This window comes from Mastigoproctus giganteus, chromosome 8, assembly GCF_048544385.1.
Source record: "Mastigoproctus giganteus isolate SK-2022 chromosome 8, ASM4854438v1, whole genome shotgun sequence".
Classification (NCBI taxonomy): Eukaryota; Metazoa; Arthropoda; class Arachnida; order Uropygi; family Thelyphonidae; genus Mastigoproctus; species Mastigoproctus giganteus.
This window is the reverse complement of record NC_143582.1, coordinates 170,477,490-170,500,968: the sequence shown is the minus strand read 5'-3', so window position 1 is coordinate 170,500,968 and position 23,479 is coordinate 170,477,490. Positions and strand designations below refer to the sequence as shown.

Genomic DNA, 23,479 nt, shown 5'->3' with positions numbered 1-23,479 from the left:
AAATATCTACGAATAAATCTGCATTTAATAACCATTAAAATTCTGAAAATAAACTTCAGTTTCATTACACACAAATAACTGAAAGACACCGAATTTTAAAATGAAAAATCGGTCGCATAAATGCGATAGTGACAACTTTTATTAAAAAAAAAAAATTTTTTTTTACTCACAAGCAAAAATTAAATAAACATGCCAACAAATGTGACGAATGAATTTTAAAATGTTTAAATACAAATGGCTAAAATGTTCATGATGGAAATGTCTTCGCAGATTAACTTTACTGGGCAAAAGCAATTTTCCAAGTTGGTTAACATTTTTAGGTTACGCGTGGATTTACAGAAACAGGTGTGCCGCATTATGCGCGAAATAGGTTGCATTTTATGCTATCTACAATACTGGTGACAGTATTGTAGGTAGCATCATCAGTAGATAGAGGAAGTTGACTTCCTCTATTTAGCATCCGGCAATAATCAGACTGGCGCCGAATGCCAAATAGTGACAAAAGTAGAAGGGAAAGAAATTCAACTTTCACTTTTCGAATCTGGGACGCTGATCGAGTAATGTAATAGGTCAAGAGGAACTTGCAGAAGAAAGCCAAAACAACTATCTCAGCGGAAATTATCAACACCAGTTTGTGGTGATGCAACAAATGCCGTGTCTATGCGCATTCTATATACCAGTGGTCTCCAAAGTGGGGTGCGCGAGATGATCCATGGGGTGCTCAAGATGATCACCAATAAATCAATATTTATTAATTATGAAAACTTTAGTTTTTCGAAACGTAATCGAAAATAAAAATTAATAAATGTTTTTTAATACTTCAATATGCGGATTTGTTTGATTTATTCGCGCAGCTTTATTTGACGTGCCATCGATCATGCTGTTCAAGTACATGCATGCATTTTGTACTTGAACTTCAATTTAATTTTTTGTATTTTTTTTTTATTTGTGATCTTTTAAAATTATATGTGATTTTAGATATAACGCCTTCCATGTAAATGATTTATAAATAAAAATATATATATATTAAACTTATATATTTAATTTTTTATTCTAGGGTGCGAGCTAGTCCTTTTAAGTAAAATAAGGGTGCGCGACCAAAATGGTTTGGAGACCACTGTTGTATACTAATATTTGCTAGGCAGGATCGATTTGGGGCAGAAAATACTGAAAAAAAAAATCTCATTAAGATCGAAAAATCTCACCCATAACGATCCTAGTCATATCAAGATCGGGGAGGCGATACAATTCACGAAATTCTAATACAATAGAACCACAAAAATCCGGCACTTTGAGTATTTCTCCGAGGACAGTAGACCGTACAAGGGTCAGCAACATATTTCCTAGATTGTATGTCACTGTTACTATATTTGAAACAAAACCATTCATTTTGCGATCATTCAATGCTATTTGAAAGTATAGTACTTAATGGCAATAGTATGTATTCAGTTTTTAAGGCGATTCAATTACTGAAATCATATCACGCTATTTATATATACCTAATATTAAAATATATATATATTGGACAATCGCAACAACCCATACCGGAGACAGCATTCGAACCGCGACCTTTATTTGTTAGGAATGTACCGTTACCCACGGAACCAATCCTACAATAGGTATTAACGTTTTGCCTTAATGATGGCAACTATCGTTCTGTGGAGTTTATACGGATCAGAGAGACTGTATTATCTAATAAAAATAACGAATTACCATTGAATACTTAGGCTGTGTAAACAACCTTCAAAAATCCGGCATGTGCTGGGTCACAGATTTTCTTCTGTAACTTGAACTGGCGATTAGTCATTTCGATATGACGGAAACTCTTTGGTCCATTTTCAATAAACAACAGGAACTGTGTAAAATTTATACTGACATGCGAACAATGAAAAAAATTCTGATAAGTATATATGTTATTAGAGTCTAAATCTATATCCTGGGTGTACTAGTAGGTTCAGCAACTTTTATTGCCTTCTTCAGCTAGTTATTGTTAGTAGAATTGAAGCGATCTGATTGGCAAGTTGATTGACAATCCTCCTTTTTGAGCTCGTTACACTAACTTGTAGCGAACCTTTCGCTACTGGATTATTAAATCCAGTGTATTATGTCCTACTCCTGAAAGTGTCCATTGTTCTAGTAGCCCCCAGCACACACGTATGTGGGGTTTGCACGTATGCAGTTTGATTCTCCTTGATATTACCGATCAAGGAGAATCAAACTGCATTATATTTGTGCAATTCCGAATCATTCATTTCACACGCGAAATTTTAGCACTGAAAAACAATTGACAAATACAGTGATATCTATTAAATTATATGCAAACAGAATCACCCGATAACACCTTCGTTTATATCCTCTCATTAAACGCAAACACTTTTTTTTATTTTTATTTTTGACAATGAATACAATATTATTAAACTGTATTTAATATCCGCATGGGTTTGAACCACAGTCAACCCAAACGCGTATACGACTTCATCTAAGGCTTGCTTGAATACGTCTGGCATTAAATTTAGATCTTTGTACCATGCGTATAAAATTCGCAAGCATCTTATGTATATAATTAGATTTTTCAAAAAATCAAAATCACATTTCATTAGACTAATTAATCGCTTTAAAATAATAAATCAAAATTAGTGCCACACGTGAAACAAAGAGAAAACTGCATCCTAGTCGGTAATTAATTAACATCCTTAACCAAAGTATGAATTATAGAATTACCTGGTGAACTATCCTCCGTGTACTTAGCTCTATGCGAACTTTCACGAAGGTTGTACATCCATCCCTTCACAATAGCACATAATCCGATCTGGCCTTTTGCCACATCGCTAGAAACTAATCACTTTGTTTCCATGGCCACCGCGTTGAAGGCAAAAATTCTCCTACTTCACCGGCAACCCTACACCTTCCAGAGAGGTTGTTTTATCCCTCGCGGACAACTAGTATGTCACACACTCCGCGCGCTGTCCAGAGCGCCTACTTTTCTCCCTCTCTCCCCCATAACTTCACGGATCTACGAACGCAAACTTTCAGCCAATGAACTGTCGGAGTGGTCCACTTTCTTCCGGGTGGAGACAGCGAGAGTTGGGGTGAAGCGCATGTTCTACATACCTGAGTGTAATGACGGCGAGAGAAGGAGAACGAGATCAGCAGCCACAGCTGTCAGTCGGTTGTTGTTGTTGTTTAAGACAACCGCTCCTCGAACAGAGATTTATCTATTAACATCCAACAGGATATCGAGGTACAGATGTGGACAATCGCAACAGACTGTGGTATTTTCCACATCTCACGTCCCATTTCTCGGATACCGGACATTGTTAACTGGCGCTGGATAAAATGAATGGGAAATCCAGGGACTAAGATCTTACGAATGGAAGAAAAATAATTTAGTGCCAAGGATGGATGTAATGGCGATGTAAAAATCTATTAAACACCATTAAATCAAACGATAGATGCATTCAGGTGCGTCCACAGATGTCTAATGAAGGGAAAATCAATTTTTTTTTACCGAGGCGGCAAGATAAATAAACATTTGAAGAAATGAGTTTGTTTTTAAAGTTTTGCAATGAAAATATTTTCATTGATAAGTATAAAAAAATCCAAGGACGGATTAAAATTATAATATATTTATTATCATATCCGAGAATTTAGACATAAATCGAATTGTAAAAATATTACGAAAACGTATTTTCGTTAATTTTTATTTTCTCGAAATTCAAACAGGGACGATAATCCTCGTTTCTATGGAATAATAAATAGTTGCAAAAAAATTAATTAACAATGATGTGACTGAATAGATGACGCACTTGTCCGAAAAATGCTTGCAATTCTGGTTTTGCAGCGGGTATCTTTCAGTCTTTGAACTGCTGAAGTGGGTTTGTAATTTGAATATATTTTTCGAGTGGGTCTGAAATGCAATACTTAATTAACTGAAGTGACGAAATGATGAACAGAAACAAAGCCTACAGCGCCCATCTCCCTTCCCCTTTTATTCCACCCGAATGCATTCCATTCCTATTGCATGTACCAAAGTAAATGAAGTCGGCTGGAATGTTTATTGCTGTGAATTCAGCTGCTTAGAAAACATTCAACTCAATGTGTGGGAATGTACTGTATTTTATTAGACTCTGATTCAGATCCGTAACTAGGACAGCAAGTGAGGAACTTGCCCCGAGAACATCAAAACCAGGAGCGCAAAACGTACATATATAATGTACATATTTATTTTTACTTTTTTAAAATTTGAAAAACCACAAATGATTGAGCGCAACACGAATTTCTCAGTATTTCACGCTATTTATTCATTGATGATTTATATATATTTTTTTGGGGGGGAGGGCTAGGGGCACAAAATTTTTATTTGCTTTGGGAACGATTATAGCTAGTTATAGCTATGCGTAGATTTACTGTGAATTTTACCATGTATGAATTTGAGTAGCTTACTGGGACAATGTTTAACTTGCTAACTAGTAAGATTTTCAATTTTAAGAATAATCAAAGTTTGAAAGGGGCACATACATCGGGAGATCGCAATGGAGAACCCCTCCCCCTCCCACGGCGATTTAAATGAAGGACCTACATATATGTGTGCTGTTTCACTTCCTCTGAAGTTCTTTTCATAATAAAAATTAACGACCTCTATTTATTTATTTTATTAAATTTTGCATTTTGTTTTGATAAATTCGAATGAAATAGAATATCAAAACATGCATGTTTATTCCTTCACCAAAAGTAAAAGAAGAGATTCAAGCGTAGCTACAAGACAGCGCAAACAGATTTTATTTTATTTTTACCATCAACCCATTACAGTTGTACCTTCTTACAATGTGGGAGACAATTGTCATAGAAATACAAATATGAATACGCAACTATACAAATATAAATTCGCATTATTTTAAAGGGATATTTACTTATTATTGAGGTAAATATATTCTTGTTCATTTAGTAAAATTAATACCAGAAAACAGGTTAAAAACTATTTAATTTTACATTTGTTACCACATAGATTTGAAATTTACTAAATTTAAATAATTGATAAAAGTATTACGAAAGAATTATATTTATTATAAAAATATGTTCATTAATTAATAATGAATTATTCATTATTCATAAATATTCATTATTTATGAATAATGAATAAACTACAGAATGTTGGACTATATTTCGCAGGCTATATTGAAAACAAATGAAGTCACAGAGTGACTAGTGGCTCCCATCTGTTTCATCCCATCCAGAGGGCGAGAAGGGCCGTTGTCGTGGAGAAAACAAACACCTTCGAAGTCCCGGTCACTCTCCCATAGAGCTAATTTCAGATTGTTTTAGATCATAACTGTCTCGGTACATTATTGCTAGCTCTTGAATTTTGAATCGGCCCGATTGACTTTGTTGCCTACTGTTGAAGGTGTACCTGATTCTCTGTACATTTTCTTTCAGGAGGAAAGCAGCAGACTTATGTCTCATAGACAGTTACAATTCGATTCAAAAGTTTACAATTCGATTCATATTTCATCCCCTTCCTGATGAAATATGAACTTGCATTGCCTTTTATTCTGACGGCAGCTGTTTGGATGCCCATTGTGCGCTGACTTTGTTGAACCAAGGTAAACATAGGAATGGCCAACCCGCTGTGGCACTAGCCAACACTAGGTGGTAGACGACTCTCAGTGCCCGGTGAAATATCACCACTTCGCTTATTGGAGACCTAAAGTGGTGGGACCACATTTGGTCTAAAACACAGTTATGACATCTAAAATATATCAATTTTCGGTTTATAATCCTGGACAGCCACACGGTGTCAGGGGGGGGGGGGGTTTACGAGACAAAGAGAATAAAAGAGCCTGTATAATTTTGATCATCTCCTCATCTCCTCTGTGAAGCATATGTCATATTTAAGGATGTGACGGGTGTCATGGAAAGATACAATATCCCTTCCATTCTGAGGGTACAGCTTTAAAATGGTTTTCGCAGGCCTCCCACTACAGGATCCACCACATCGAACCTATTTGTTAAATCTCCAGGAAGTATCTGAATCAGCTGGTGTATAATCTTGCTGACTTTAATCCGCTAACTGAGACTGGAGGGAAGCGGAATAGTGCGCATGCGGAGAGAACACTGCAGGGGCCACGATATGTCAAGGTGCTGGACACATTATGTTACCATAACTAAAAATTTCACCAACTTATTCATATCTCCGCCAACTTTTATCTTATCTACGTCAATGTATCATGAATAAACTAATGAAACAAACTTACGAAAAGATCTAAACCCACACAAACGCTTTCTAATTCATTTCCCAAATATATCCTCTTAGTTCGTCTCAATGATATTCATTTTCACCTACAATCTGCCAAGCTCTACTTTGCTAATCTAAAGGAATTTCAATTATCGATTGCCTCAACCACCATTCATCTCGCTTGTCTTAATTACTTACTCAATGATTCCTTTTGCTTTAAAGGTGGTACATATGTGTCCGTTTCTAAAAAAAATTCGAAGTGCAAGTCTCAGCTTTGAAGATTCTGTTGGCAATCTTCTGGGATTGTTCGGGAGTACTACTCATTGAGTTCCTTGAAAAGGGTGAAACCGCGACAGATTACTACGTGAATCTGTTAACCAAATTAAGAGAAAACAGCAAGAGGCAGCATAGAGGAGTGCTGTTGCTGGAACGTCAGGCCTCATTAGAGGTCTGGCGGCTAAATGGATAGAAGAACAACGGTACATGACATTACACACCCCAAGATCCACACACTTTTAAATCTCTGGCCTTCACAGTTTACTGTATCACCTGACAATGTAAACTACGCGGAGATGGGGAAAACCCCTGGTGCCGTTTGACCCTAAACACACTTTACCTCACCTATATGAACTGACAAGAACAACAGTGGCCAAACTGGGGTTCAAGTCTTTTTTTGCCGCATCCACCTTATTCACCTGTTATGGCCCCCATCTCACTTTTACTTGTTTGGAAAAGTGAAACAGTATCTTCGTGGAACATATTTTGCGGAAAATGAACATCTGAAACAGGCATCGACTGAGTAGTTTGACGAGAAAAATGCAGACTCCTACAAGGAGGGAATTTTCAAGTTGAAACACGGATGGGGGAAATGCATAACTGTGGGTGGTGACTACATAGAAGTCTTAACGTGCTGTCCGAATTTCATGAGTCTGGGATTATAGGAACTAAATGGTTGACAAAGCTTTCTGAATGCTCCTCGTAGATCTTCCTATCAATTTTGGAAATAATCCAAACTGTTAGGCGAATAAGTTGCAAAATTAAGTTGACGCCAGGATCTGCTTCAGATTTTGAATTCTATGATTTGTTTGTTTCGTAAGAATCTCTCTGCCAACAATCAACTAAACGAGGTAAAACAGGGCAGAAAAAATCCCGTTTAGACAGTAATGTTAATTGAAAATCTTGGTAAGTCAGCGCCTCGACTTTAGACTACAGTAGCAGCTTTTGCATATTTGGTTATGCTTTGAATTCATTCAAATAAAGTATTCATTCTATTCGGTGCCATATTAGGAAACTCAGTTTTATCTGAATCCAAATTGCCCATTTGAAAAGATACGCAAAAAATTGTCGAAATGAAAGAGAAATTGCACCATATTACTAAACTAGCTAGTTCATTGTTCAGTAAGTCATTCTGACATTAAAATAGTCCTTCCGTTGATGGATTATTTTATAAGAAAAAATTCTTATAATACAATTAAGCTTAAAAAGGGGGGGGGGTTCACAAAAGGAAGCAAGAAGTCAAATTAAGGTAAATAGCTGGCTTCCGTTCAACTTATTAACAACCTTAAACCCCTAGTGGGACAGTACCATCAGCTGTGTTGTCATAATGAACTGCTTAGCTGGAAAGAAGAAAGAAAGAACCTATTAAAAGGTAATCGAAGATATTTTAAAATTTTAATTCGCAGAATAGAGAACACGGCAATGAGAAAGACACCTACGGGGGTCGGTTGGACAATACATGATGCTAGAGGTTCAGAATCAGCTGTGTCTTCGTGTTTTCGCGCGGTGAAAGGTGAATAACCGATTAGGAAGAAAGCGTGTGTCCTGTAGTGTGGGTGGACATAAATGAAGAAACATCCTTCGAAATAGGAGGGAGAGAAAAGGGACAAGATAAGAAATGCTCTAAGTGTGGGAAGTGTGCTACAGTATTTGCAGCTAGTTAAGTCATTGGACTCGTATAATCAGGTATTCCTTCTTCACAGTGAGGCAGATCTCACACTCAATAATCTCCTGTTCAGCTGTATTTTCTGCATCTCTTTGGAATGTTTCTTTAGAAACCAACGTCACCTAGTCCTTTAACGAAAAATTCAAATATTATTTTGTGTCGCTCTTATTCGCATCATATATCTTGTCTGTAGAAGTGAGAAGTGTGTTCACGGTTGGATCTGTGGGCTAAAAAATCCAGAATAACTCACGAAGAAACCCAGTCACGCATGTGGGTCTCAACCCATTGAATCTCTATATACGTTAAGCCTAATTCAAATGATTAATTAACATACAGTATTTTATAAATATTATGCAGATAACGCATAGCATCATTTTTATACAAAGTCCATGACGGCGTAGTGGTTTAGCCACTTTTCACTCGTTTGGAAACGTCTGGGTTCGAGTTCCGTCAGTCTGGAGGAATTTATAAAGGCCTCTACAAATTAGAATTGTAGTTCATCAATCTCACGCGTAAGGAGTACGGTTCCCCGGAATAACGGGTTTTTCAGACCCCTTCCTCTCCTCCACACGCAAATCGATCCGGAAACACTTATACAGACATAATAATGCAATATGGCCTTAAGTTAGTGATGCGCCGAAAAACCAACAACTCGAAACTTAAAGCTATACGTGGTTTGCATAAGGAACATCATTATATTACAATCACATCTTGGCAATCGCTTCAGTACACATTTTCCGCAGCCGATGTCTTCCTGCTCTAAAAGTATTACGCATTTTTTATTATGTTGAAAATGCATACAATGTACAGCAGTTTCACGGTTAAATTAAAGATTTTCAAAGAGAGATGATAGAAGGAGTAATAATTCTCTAGATATTCATGGATATCTAAACATGTGATGTACGGAATGCACCCATATAACCCCAGGGGCTCACATCTGGTGAGTATGGGCTTGGCACACCCAGAGTCCTGAGCTGGATATTATCATTCTTCTCTTTTTTGGTAATTCCCTTATACTTATCTCTCTCAGGGTAACTCTGGAATTTTTTTTTTTTTTTTTAGTTGGTGCAGCATAAGCTTCTTTGCACTATATGGCTAGTAATAATAATAATAATTATTATTATTATTATTATTACTATTAGAGAAATCTAAATAAGCTCCCCCAAAACAGATGCTTATGTATAATACAGTTAGGCCAAACCAGATCATTAGAATTCGCAAGCAAAGCTATTCAAAAGGAACAACGATGAAAAGATAATCACAAGAAAAGGTACTTTAATGTGATGAACTTTGCTTCTGAACAATGAAATGGCAGAGATCGTGAAGACCGGACTTTTCTCTCTGATTTCCGGGAATTTTCAGCTAATTTATCTCAAATTACTTTAATATCTTGCCATTTGCCATTTTAGTCTGCCATCCCTTATTAGAAGAACTCCTAAGTGGCGTTCAGCCAATGAGTCCGGTAATTCGCAAATTCCTAACCCAGCAATCAGTAAAAATCCACAACTGGGAAAATCAGTAAGATTCTTGACAATTCGCCCACGATTAACAACAATAAAACCAACCGACAGCCACAGAATAACCAGTCAGGGCGGCCCAGTTTTTTGGAGTTGGACCCCTCCTCCTCAATAACATCAATCTGTGAGGTGGACGCAAGGCAAGAGGAGCAACTTCGCAAATAATAGAAGACTAATAACACGTTAGACTTACAGTTTCGTGACCTTCGAGCAATACAAAGATCAAAAGAGAACCAGGAAGTGACATCAGGGGTTATCACACGACTCCACCTCCGCGTGAATGTTAGAAGTGATGTGAGAAACAAGATTTGCCCATCCTCCGGTACCGGCCATGTATAAATTAAACAGCACCATAGTGTTTAATACTTAATAGCCAACATAAAAGAAACAAATGGCGTGTCGCAGCGCCATCTCTCGGCAAACGTTAGCATTACGATAAGCAGAAATATTTATAGAGAGGATCAAACTTCAGTGTGTAAAGTGGGGTTGGGGAAGGAGGCGAAGACGCTAAATGAACAAGCTCATCTTTTGCTCTTTCAACTAAGAATTTGTGGAGACTTTAATTCACGGCGGATGCACAGCGCTTAAAGGAAAAGAAAGGATACCATTTACAGTAGTTGAAGCAGAAGAATTACCTTTTCACTTATTGTTCGCGTGGAAGGGTGTAGTCGACATTACAGCTTCATAATAATACCATCACCGGTTTAATCCCCTTTCCGCTAGGGAGGCTACGCTCATCCAGAGGAACGGCGTCGTCACGAAATCTTACACCGTAAAACTACCACCACGGGTTTCTACCCGAACATCACAGGCACGCGAAAGGAAACAAGTACCACTTCCCTCCCTCCTCCCTGCCAAGATAGGCTCAAGGACGCCAGTAAAAAAAAGCTTAAGGTAAAAAGGAAGAAACAAAACGTGGTGTAGCTTCCTTATGAAAGATCTTTTCGCTATTCCTGCTACGTATAACAACGGACTTTTGTCATCACTGCGTTCACAGGTGTCGCCATATTTACACTGGAGACACGAGTCATATGGAAGAAAATGAAAATGTGATTATAAATATTAATATGAGTGGAGGGGAAAAGGCACGGAAAGATTCATTTGGAAGATGAGCTTGAGTCTCCCAGCCATGCACCTAATCATGTCTTACCATGTACCAGAGGCCTCAGAGAGTCGATCGGTTCGCTTTTCCCTGTAAAACTCGCTTCATATCGTATTGCATACAAGTAATTACTAACTGCATTGATTCATTTTAACGTTATCGACTTTATTAACTTCGTGAAAATTCCTGGTGATGCAAATGGCAATGTTCAGTGAACTGCGTTGAAACAGGCGTTATAACGAGTTTACGTAAACTGTTTTTGTTAGTTCTACAGTGTATCAACATCTTGGGCAACATTACGCCGATGCACACTTGTACAGGCGTAATACATTTTCATGTAATACATGGGTTGATTTTCGTGTGTACAGGCTAAGAAAGCTCGGAATATCTCATGTAGAAGCCAAATGAGGTTGGATTCTTCCAGTTTCTAAGTGGATTGGAATCTGAACTTCTATAAACGAATGACAAAACCATTATATACTGTCACCTTCCTCCACTATTGGGGAGGAAGGCAAGCAGGCGAGGTGGTATAAACTTTGGGCGTTCAAATCCACGTGATAAAAAATATGGTGGTATTCCTGAAGTCTCTATCTCGTAAATTGTAAACTTTGTGGATTCCTAAGTCTTTACCCGCAGTCCCCACATCCTTCCCGGAGATTTATAACTCTTCACTATATAGACGTCCTGGTGTATAAACATATTTTTTTTTTTTTTATTATAAACGTTCGATGGAATTTAAAATGAGGAAACGAACATCCATGTTAATAGATGTTCTAGTCTTCGTCTAGATCGGGGGACGTCAGTCTATGGCATTGGTGCCACAGCCAATCAAAATAGCACCAAGAGAGGAGTTTATCCATGAAATGGATACAATGAAACTCTCCAAAAAGCCAAACAGTTGTGTTCGTGTTTCTATTTAACTTGAAGGTGAAGGCCTCTAAATACATTTCAAAACCTCCCACTTATTCTGTGAAGCCATTTTTTTTTTTTTTTTTTCAAACAAACAGTAGGTGGCTTTTTCACACCTAGACCCCCCTTCCCTCCAACTCGAAAAATTCACCACTGGGCACCAAATATCACATTAGAGTAAACTGCACACTCCTGAACCGCTGTACACCCCTGTTCTATATTTTGACAAACCATGTCATATGGTCTCTAATATGGAATAACAGGTGGTTGGAGGAGGAACTGATCCAGCTCGCATAGATCGCCCTCCTGACAACGATAAGGCGATGCCTATGAAACAAGGTCATCAATCCACCTCGCTAGGCTCTCTTCTCTAATCTTTCTCCAGTTAAGTTCCTCGGACTAGACAGTATTTCTAAGCTTTGTATAGTATTTAGAAACCGGCTGTAACCGTGTCGAGAATGAGAGATTAACGCTTATCGAAGGAGCTTCATTTTTATACTTTTTCCGGTTAGCTGGAATCCGCCACAACCTACTGAATGTTTCCGTAAGAAACTTCTTTTCGAGGTTATCGCTCAGCAATAAGATGTAGTCGCAATCATTCTGAGAAACAAAACATCCCATTCACGATCTTTAAATACAACTACAAACCATCTTATACGATTAAAAACACCGAGTGCGAATCTCTGTGACCGATTCATAAATTTCAAAATAAACTAAAATGTCCTACAAAGAATCTGCGTAAATAGTTAGGAACTTGACGATCAATTTCTGTTTTCCTTCCCCCACACCGACATTTGATATAAAATTACAATACAGTAATTACTTTTTCCTACAAGTAAAGTCTTATATATTTATTTATTGTTTAACTATTAATCGTTCCGAGGATATTGTGCTATCAGATTCAAAAAACTAACTTCACTAAGGCGCTGTGAAGTAAACTGTTTTCATATAGTCAGATGGTGCTGTTACCAATGGTATTTTGTTGAGATTTACAAAATGCCCAAACTTGGCCTTGCGTAAGGAGTGGGGGGGGAGGAATTTCATGAATTACAGAAGCACTCGAATGCCGATGCGTCTGAGGTTAAAAGGGCATCTTTTTTCTTGTTGTCAAGCAGGGCCACATGTCTGCCATTCCTGACAATCGAGAAATCGTGTTTGGAACGCGGGTCAATGAGGCACCCCTCAGACTCTTGCTCCGGCCTAACCAGGGCGATGATGCGGACGCCAGAGCTTATGTAAATTGCAGCAAATCACTCATGAGTGTGGGAGGAGAAATACCGGAATGGGTGGATGTGAAGCAGGGATCACTACATCTTTATTCAAAGTTCCTGTAACACCACTTGATCAGCCTTTTGATGATGTAGTCAGAAGTTCATAAGTTTAAATTCTCGAACCAAATCGACTAATGCATCGTGGATTACTATAACAATGAAATTCCTCAATTCATTTATGAAGACAGCCTGCAATAGAATAGACCACCATTTTGTCCGTAAACGGATGCTTGCTACTGCACGTGCAACTTTGCCTTTTAACTTTTCTCTCCCGCCAAGATTTCTGCACACAGAACCACATTCATGAATAGAGGTGCGAATATATTGCATTAGAAAACAATGTTTTTCTCTCCCTCTCTCTAACGGCACTGTAAAGGAGCATCTTTGAGAGGCAAAACGCATTGCACTGTTATTATTAAATTACTTCAAATAATACTTTTGTTAACACTGTCCAGGGCAGAATGTACAAAGCAAATTTAATAAATAAAGAGAATTTTGTTATCAATAAGTATTACTGTTAGAATTCATTCAGTTGAAATATTAAAATAGCGGAAAGAGTTAATTATATGATTATTTTTATTTATATATTTATTTTATTCTTTTTGGAAAACTTTCCCGCAGCTTCGATATGACAAGTTGATAAAGTTATTAGTCGCTCGTTTGAAGTCTGGGTTCGAATTTCCATCGATGACTGGAGAGATTTCTAAAGGCCTCATTAAATCGGGGTTGTAGTTAGCTGATCTTAGGCGGAGGATACAGTTTTCCCCAAATCCTCGTGAGGTATTCCACAACGACTAATTGCTGATGCGCTGAAAAACCAACGACATCCTTCGTAGATTTTCCAGATATAAATCTAGGAGTGCCATTGAACATAATGCCAATCTGGTCCTGTCTGAACTCTCCTCCTGGGCAGCATTGAACAAACTCCGCATTAACCCAAGTAAAACCAAAATGATGCAGGTTAAAATCTCTGGAATCCGGCTACCCATAGTTACTGAAGCTATTCTAGGAGTGGTAATTGACCACAAACTGAGCTTCCTGCCACACCTCACTCATCTCAGATCAAAAATCAAAAAGCTCTCTGCTCCATTATTCGTATCTCCAGGAACGACCGGGGCCTTTCCAAGAGGACGCTTCGTCTCTACTATAAAGCAGTCTTCCTGCCAATTGTCACATATGCAGCCGAAGCCTGGTTTCACCGAGTTGGCTTGGTCAAGATGAGAGACAGATTGAGTTCCATTCAACGTACAATGCTACTGGCTACCTTCAGAGTTTGCCGAACAATATCTACAGCAGCCATCCAGATCATAGCTGGAATTCTTCCTCTGGATTTGTATGCCGCTTACAGAGGACTAGTATTTAGAATTAAAAACAACATCCCCACTAAGTTCCTTGACATCGAGCTTGATTTAGACACCGACCCAAAAGCTGAGAAAGCCAGATACTACAACGAGTTGGTGAACATCTGGCAGACCCGCTGGAACACATCCCAGGTTGGGGTGGTTACTAGAAGATTCCTTCCTGATGTCACCTTTACATCCTCTAATTCTGTCCAGTCCTGGCTTTCCCTCACCATGGAGACTTCCTTCCTAGTTACTGGACATGGTTCTCTTAATGAAAAACTGCACCAACCAGGCCTCTGCACGACTGACCTGTGGAGCCAAGGAAAACTGGAGGCACCTCCTTTTTGACTGTATTCTGTACGAAGATTTGAGGCAAGGTTTAGTGAACACCATCCCAATATCTGAAAATCAATTAGACCAGTTACTCCTAACCCCTGAATGTTTATCTGTTCTTCACAACTTTGCTACGGAAGTCTTTGCTCGAAGGAGGAGATCATATAGAGTGGTCAACACCCCTGGCATTGGGCCTGAAGTGAATTAGACAATGGGTTTGTTTATTTTTCCTCCTTGCATTCTGTTTGGAGTCAGCCACTCCAGACTTATTTTTATTTATTTATTATTATATTTTTTTCACAAAAATATTTATTATTATTATTACATATTTTTTAATTATTATTTTTATTTTATTTTTTTCTCACAATTTTTTTTATTTTTTTTATTTACTATTATTTTATTTTATTTTTTTATTATTTTTTTTTCATAACCTGCACCACGGGTGGCTTCCCCCCCCCCTATTTTGTCTGTCCCTCTGAAATGGGCCCCCAGAGGATCCAGACCTACCTGCTGGCAACATCATGTGGGTCAGAGTCACTTTTGAGACAGTACATGCATTACTCGGACTGGCCCGTGGTGTGGACGAGTACCCAGAATCATCTCTTCAGGTGACTGATGCTTCTGGGTAGCCAAGCGGCCAGACACAACAGAACACACCATATCTGGCCCATTTGTAGTGATACTGTTCTTTACAGAGATACGAGGCGGAGTTGGAACAGATGTTCTAGGTGCCACCCTTTACAAAAACACATGTCCACAACATCCTTCGTATTTTCTACCGTTCATGACTGATCATAGTTTTCAATAACACTGTCATCATTGACAGCTACTGAAAATGAAACTTAGCGTGATAAAATTTCCAAGATTTGTTTTCTTTAACCTATTTTAGATAACTTAATGTTGTTCAATAACACTCCATTTCCTAAATGAATAATTTAAAAAAAATGACCACTAATTATCCTATTTTAGGTAACGTAATCTTATTAAATAAAGTCAGGTTACCTAAAATAAGATAATCAGAAGTTTTTAATTAAAACTATAGGAAACGCAATACATCGCTATGATGTAAAGTGAATATTTATGGAAATTACGCCCTATTAAACACCTTAACTTTATTAGGGTTAGATTACCTAAAATAGGATAATTATTAGTGAGTTTTTAATTGAGCATTTAGGAAACATTGTTATTAAGTAAGGTTACATTATCTAAAATTGGTTTTAAGAATGAAGTTTGATTTGGGATAGCTGTCATGTAACGAAAGCTTGTTTGACACCAGTTGTCAGCGATGATCAGCAGAAACCAATGAGCAAAATTCTCCGTAGAGTTAAAAATACCGTTTGGTTAACTCTTGTCAAAATAGTTCGTGATTATAGCAAAAAAAAAAATGCAGCCAATATTTAAAAAACTATTTTCACAAAGGCTGACTCCTGTGAAATAAAAGAAAAATATTTGGCTGAAGTTTTACCGAGTCAGTCATAGCATCGTGCGACGTTTTACAAGGTTAATGTTATAGCACTGAACCCAACATGCAACCATTTCCAGGTGATTCAACACAATGATAAGAATAAGAAATAGAGACAGGCCTTAAATAGAGCAAGGTCGTAGAATGCCTTCTCAGTGTTTAAACCTTCAAGTTTCCAGCATTCCAGGAGCCAAATATTTATGAATGCCCTTTGTTATTGTGTAGCATTAACTGGAGTAGACTTATAGCCCAGAGTGCCTTCTAGTTCAGCTAATCGCACGATTATGGCGACTTGGGAGGGGCAATCGATTAACAAGTGGCTTTCCACGAATAACTTGGCCCTATTTAATCCTGTATTTTATTCATTCCAGTCTTTATAAGATGCAGCACTCCTTGTTTTCATTCCGCAACTTCCTGCAGAACGAGTCAACTAATGGACCATTTATCCTGCAGTTTAGCGAGTCGGCTCATGTACGTAAACGTAATCTATAGACGGAAAATGAAAAGTGTGGGTGTAGATAAGCGTAAGATTAGAAATGTGTAAGGATACCAATGGAACACTTACCTTGACAAACATCATTCCTGTGTAGGACACGGGCGACTACCCAACAGAAATATTCCAGGGAGAACCCTTATCTGAACTAATCAAAGACAGTGGTAATGATGCATTCTAGCAGCGAATGCCACTGGGCATTCAGCCAAAGTATAAGAGTACAATGATTTAGGCTTAATCATTAGATCAAGGTGATGTGCTAATAGTCTGGGTGTTGTTGAATACAGGTAGCTTTGTCTTGCTGTTTGTTTGAGGAGAGTTAATGACTACAAGCATATCAATAGGTTACTTGATGGGGCCTTTGATAGTGGAAAGTAAACCGAGCACGGCTTCTTGTCTTTGGGGGGAAAAAAATAAAGTTGAAAAAGAAAAAAAATAAACATTTGTTAAATTGTGCGATACTAGCATACTGAAGGTTAAGCGAAACTGTCTCTACTTAACGTAACTTCAGTGGTTGCAGAAAGGGGTACAGCAGAAGAGTCTGATTATTTGCGTTTTCAGAATAAAAACTGCATCGCTTTTTTTTTTTTTTTTTTAACCCAACACATGTAAATCTATGAGCAAGCTACTGACCTATTTAATGCTTGTCAAAAAGACAAGAATACCTTTTCCATGTATACGAAGAATCTTGATTGTTATGATTCGCTTCTAGATTTTTTTAAATAAACTGTATTGTAAATATATATTTTTTTTTTGTATTTATAGTAAGATTAAGTTGCCTTAACAGCATCATCAAATAATGAGTTTAGAACAAAAAAATAAATAAAAATACCGACGCACATAGAATTTTAAGAAAAATGCACTCTTAAATGAGTTGGAATCTAAAATAAGCCTTGCTATTATCATTAGTAATAATTATTATTATTTATTTTTTTTAAGATTCACTGTTTTCACCTAAGAAAGTTAACTTTTATAACAGAAAAAGATAAACGCCAAGGAGTGCTCAACAGAGACGAATGTCGTAATATTTCTAGAAATTACTCTCATCCTCGTATTCTCCTAACACTTTCGCCACATCTTCAGGATGCATCTTGTGCTGCATGACCTGTTTTGAAAAGGTCACGGATAAACCATAGACAGAAAAATCACTTGGCCTACATGCACTACACAAACTGGCAATTGCTTAGGAATATTTCTTAGGTCACGTCAGCTTTAAGACAGTAAAACTCGAAAGATAAATAAGAAAATACGATTACCTTACACAGTGAAATGCTGTCTTGGCAAATGACAAAAAGGTGGACCACTCTGTCATTACCTTAGTGCACAAGTCGGGTAGTTGGGTGGGAGGACAGATTTGGTAATGTGATGCTATGTCGCTTATTTGCAGGGTAATTCTATTCTATGTAATTGTGTACAGAGGAGGCAACCTACTGCAAATCACAGATGGTTGGTTACAAAGCGGGTTTTGTGAATTTTAGTAACTCTAGTTACCCACTATGGTAGTACATAGTTTAAAAACTTGAACTAGTATATTTTTGTGATAATAACGGTTTCTTTAGCGGTCAAGCGCGAGGGTATAAAGTGCAGTTGCTTTGAGTGACCGTGGTTCAAGCCCACGTGACTAAACAGAATATTTATTTGTTTTATTAATTTTTTTAAGTTTTGTTCAAGCCTAGTCCCATTGCAAAACAGCTTTCGAAATTGCATTCTACGTTTGAGGAAAAACTGTTTTTGATTTGTCAATAATTTATAAAAGAGAAAAAAAAAAAAAAAAAAAACCTATTAAAGCCAAGTATCCAAATTGTTCTTAGATAACTACATTACACAGGTGTGTACAACTGCGATTCATGCAGGCACATCGAAATAATTTGAAAATAAAAGTGACCTCGAATTCCCTAAGATTGTCAGTTCACTTCTAACAGCTGTGGAAGTGAAATACAGTACTGTACAGTATTTTCATTCCTTCTTCCTTGCCTTGAGCATGCGGTCCCTAATGCTCCATTAGCGACACGGACCCAAGCAGCACTACCCACTGGGAGATGACAACCTTGAGCGATGACACAGCTGCAGAACAGCCAGAATGACAGCACCCCCTGTGGTACACAGGTAATGGGGAAAATTCTTCTTATTGCTGTTTGTCGACATAATACAGAGGATTAAAAGTTACATTAACAGCGGAGTCGAACCACTCATGTCTGGATTCAGTTACTGAGGTGTGAACGAATAGTAATCGCAAGCAGAATGGGTAATTGACCATCTTGTAATAAGGTGGTTCCACTGCAATTAACCCTTGACCTATTTAACCCTCTGGAGGAAGAAGGGTTTGTTTTCAAGCTGGGGTGTCATTAGTAACAATGGACACTTGGAAACACTACTCTTATTGGTACCATTAGCAACAACTGCTTTCTCACGAATTCACAATAGACTTCTGTTTCATTTAGTTCATTCATGTTTGACAAGGTGTGTTCTTACTAGGTGATGGAGCGAGAAGAAAGAAATGAATGAAAAACGGAGAGCGTGCCAAGAAGAAATACAATGTTATTCTTTAGGCGACCGATATGGGTGTTCGCAATTGTTGACCTCTTGCTCTTATCGCATACTAAAATGTCATTTACATTGACCTCTTTTATAACATTTGACAGCCAAGTTTATGCATGCTTTTTATTGTCTACTAGCCAAATCATTCTGTGGCCTAAATTTTATTTCCACTTGAGTACCTGAGTAATCCTCTTTCTCGATTAGTCGTATTTTTGTACTAGTTTTTCTAGTTTTAATAGTGATGTTTCCCTCTTTCTTCACCAGGTGTCCTTGCATGGATAAGTTCCGTCCCGGTTTACTTCTAGGATTGACGAATAAAAATTTCCAGAATTTTTCTTCCCCCTTTTTAAAACTGTTTGTTGGGATCTCTTTTTTTTTTTTTTTTTTTCCTCGGAATACCTCCTAATTTTCATTATATCTGTACAAGCGTGCGTGTTCAAGGGACAGTTTAAACGTATGGATAACCCAACTGAAAACCGAAAAAATTCAGGGATAAAAACTTATTACATACGCTTGTGATCAGTCGACTGCAGCCAGGATTGACGAGGTCTAAAATGCCTCGAATTTTTCGGACGAGTTCAATTCAGACCTCTCGAAACCGATTGTGAACTGTCGGAAACCTTGATTATACTAACCAGTCAAGGAACTGAGAATATGTCACCCCTATGTGAGGTGAGAACGTGTCGCCTCTGTGTGACGTGCATGATCATTTATTTTTATCAGTTAAATTATTAAACTTGCAGTTCATGCAAAGACTGCATATGCTTTCGTTTAGTGAAATCAAGAATAGCAAAAACACATATACGACAGGTTTTTATTATATTTTAAGAACAATAACGTAACCTAGTTGTCAGGAGCGAGGGTGCATGAGTACACGTGTCTTGTGACCGAGGTTCAAGCCCGTGACTGCTAAATACGGTGCTGTTTCTTGTATTATCTCTCTCTCTCTCTCTCGTGAACTCCTCGGACTGTGCGGTCGTCCCGGAGTAGAAACAGAAAATTTATTTATTTATTTTCCAAAAAATACACAGTAAGTTGTATTTGTAGTTTCTGTTGTCATAATGGAATGCTAAAATTTGTTAATGTCCACAATTCTGTTTGCAATGAAACGGGACAAGAAATTTTGCTGTAGTGGGAATTTTGGCTTGCTCTAAAGCTTTCAGTATTGTGAAAAACAACAGGTACGTTTATATTCTCGTTCAACTTTTAAAGTCATGTATATTTTGAATGAAGCCTCCCTACAGCCTATTTATATTTGCAGCCGAGAGAATTTGATTTTGTCGCGTCGTTCCTTATACTGCAATAACATCGCTTAAGCTTAAACATGTAGTGATATACATCAATTAAAAAAACATAATTCAAAATAGGTGCTGGTTGTTCTAATTTGAACACGAACTAGGAAAATCAGCCACTTCGGGGAAAAAAAAAAAAAAAATCGGGAATCACTTAAAAAGTGACTTATTGGCATTCGAACAAACATTACCCAGATTGGTTATCCCCAAGTCAGTTCGGATAATTAACCGAAAAATGGTAGCTGTTTAATGCTAATCTATGATGTCAAAGGAATGATTATCCGGACCACGAGATATAACACCGATATAAAAATAACAATAGTCGCCTAATGAAAACAAGTACAAAAGCGACTAAAAAAATGAAAATCTCTATAGAAATCTGCAGCAACTTTCGTTACACTAAAGACTAGCATTCCTTTCAAATTCGTGCATTCGTCAGCCCTTCCATACTCCTTTTGCGTAGCACGTAACTGAAAGCGTGATGCACTAATTATGACTTTGATTGATGAAACTGTTGTTGCCAATTAATTAACCCGAGTAACATATTTTTAACTTTAGGCATCAAATTCTTCTCTCCTTGAAAATGACTGGACATTAAGGAAGCACACTTTAAAGTAAATACCGTATCGGAAAAGGAAAGTGTCTCAAATGCAAATTTTCTTTTCTTTTAATCTTTCTGTTTATATTCCGGGACGACCGCGCATAAGGTCGGAGGAGTACGCAAGATAAAGAGAATGCAAGAACATCGCCGTATTTAGTAGTCACTTGAAATTGAACCATGGTCACACAAACGCGTGCACTACTGTACCCTCGTAATTCGAGGTCGCACTCGGCTACGGCTTTCGTGTTGTTGAAACACCTTCGGTGGCGTTTACACATTTCGGCGATTTATATCATGACACGGATGATAAGAGCAAGCAAAGGGAGGATCTCATTTACGAGTTTTCGATCATTGACAACCCATTTACAAGGATCGTAATCCATTCACAATCACAAAGATAAATGTGTACAAAGTTTGTTTCTCGTCTCGCAGTGGCCTTTCCGTCTTATTCCACCACTGCGATATATTACAAAGTTGCGAAAGCTTGTGAGGTCATCACAGATGTTATCTATCATGCTGGTATGCCTCTAAAATATCGTGTCTTATGCCGAAACAGAAGATTCTGACGACACTTAGCCAGTCGGCAGAGTGGATGTCAAGAATTAAGTTCTGAAAGTTGCAACGATCGTTTTCCCTACCCTAACCCCCCCCCCTCCATCTTCCTGTTTACGCGTGACGTGACAGATGGCACTTGTGAAGAAGACATAAAACACTCTTTTGAATGACACACTTCTAATCACGCTGATGTCGACTTCATGTTGACAAGCGCCATCTAGTGGCGCGCGTTTGAATCAGAAGCATGAGTACTGATTCTACGACCGACAGCCATGCCATTTCAGGAATGGATATCATAACACGAGAACTACAAACGGCTTTCGGCCTCTAATTACCAGATTCGGACTCGGGTTTTCGCACACGCCAACTGCATTCTGAACTTGCCATAAAAATCTTTAAACAAACCACAGCGTCTAAATTTAGAAGATAAGCAGTATTTGCTCACGCGTTTGAGTTCACCGTGATTCGATCTCGCATGACCGCTGTATACGACTATGTTCTTGTATTCGCCCTGTCTCGTAAACTACTCTGACCCCATGTTGCTATTCCAGAGTATAAACAGAACATTTATTTTTAATTTGATTATTATTAAGCAAAAGTTATATTTGGAAACAATCACACAACATCCAGTGGGATATTGTGGGTGTGTCCCTTAGCAAAAGTACGATACCCACTGCAAAATTTCAGACTTTCCAATTTACAGAAATTTTATAACAAAATGTGTTTACTTGTTCTAGAAGATGGGGAGGGAAGTGCGTGAAGTTGAGAAACGTTTTTAAAGAGGCTCAAGGTATAAAAGTTTGGGAAACCTCTTAGTTAGGGGATTAGAGGTAAAAAGATTTAATTTGCGCAGAGCCCAAATACAGAAAACTCGCGCTGGGTGCTCCAGCGCGAATTTTGCAAGCGGTTACATGCACCTCGTGGTATTCGATAAATCGTCCTTATTAGATTGCCATGCAGACACCTTACTTCAGGATCCAACCCGATCTGTTGTAGTATTATGGTATTACTCGTTGGAATACATTCCTGACAGAGTTAAAAGGTTACCCATTCTTCCCAGCTCATCCTTAATTACCCAAAACAGTCCAACTCTCTCAGGAATCCTATCTAACTAACAGTTTACGAAACAGCACCGGTGGGCACAGGCACTGTTCGAAGGATTCTTCTATTTAAATACAATATTGAGATAAATCATATCTGTAAATAACTCTATAAGTATTAATAATCCCGAAAGTAATAAGGGATGGCAAGAAATGAACTGAATTCTAAACAAAGATGGTCCAGAAAATATTCGCATAGAAACTGAACGCACGTTACCCACCTTCACTATTTCTTCATTGTGGAAAGAGATATATCTTTTAAATATAGAAAAGTTTATTTTTTTTTATTATTTTTTTATAAATCGATCTTCTATTAAACCATGGCAGATTCAACACCGCGTGCGACTTGTTCTAGAACTATTCAGTTCCTCTCTTAATTATCATATCAAAAAGTTCGCAGAAAAAAAAAAAAAAAAAAAAAACTTAAATAAACATGTTTATTGTTTGGTTTAAATATTTTTCCTATCACAGAGGAAATAGATCGCCATCTGTTTTAATTCCTAATTTTTCCTAGTTATGAAATAATTTTTGTTTCAACCAATTCACCCAAAGAGAGGGTGAGCTTGCCTACTAATGCATGTTGGTTATATGTAGTATAAATTAAACAAAATAAAAAATACATAAGATTCAATACATATATGACCAAAAAATTTTAAAACATACAAAATATGATCATAATAAAAACAGCAAAATAAAGACATAATTAAATGAAAATAAGTCGGCAATGGACATAAATTACAACAGAAAGTCAATGGATGCATATCACAAAAATATGGATTAATAAAACGT

The 23,479-nt window shown here is 37.6% G+C and overlaps 1 protein-coding gene across 3 annotated transcripts in view; it reads right to left on the bottom strand.

Annotated features, from left to right (window-relative positions):
* Positions 1 to 23,479, bottom strand: part of LOC150082002 (uncharacterized) — a 445,992-nt gene that overhangs the window by 185,652 nt on the left and 236,861 nt on the right. The gene's annotated exons all lie outside the window — the stretch shown is intronic.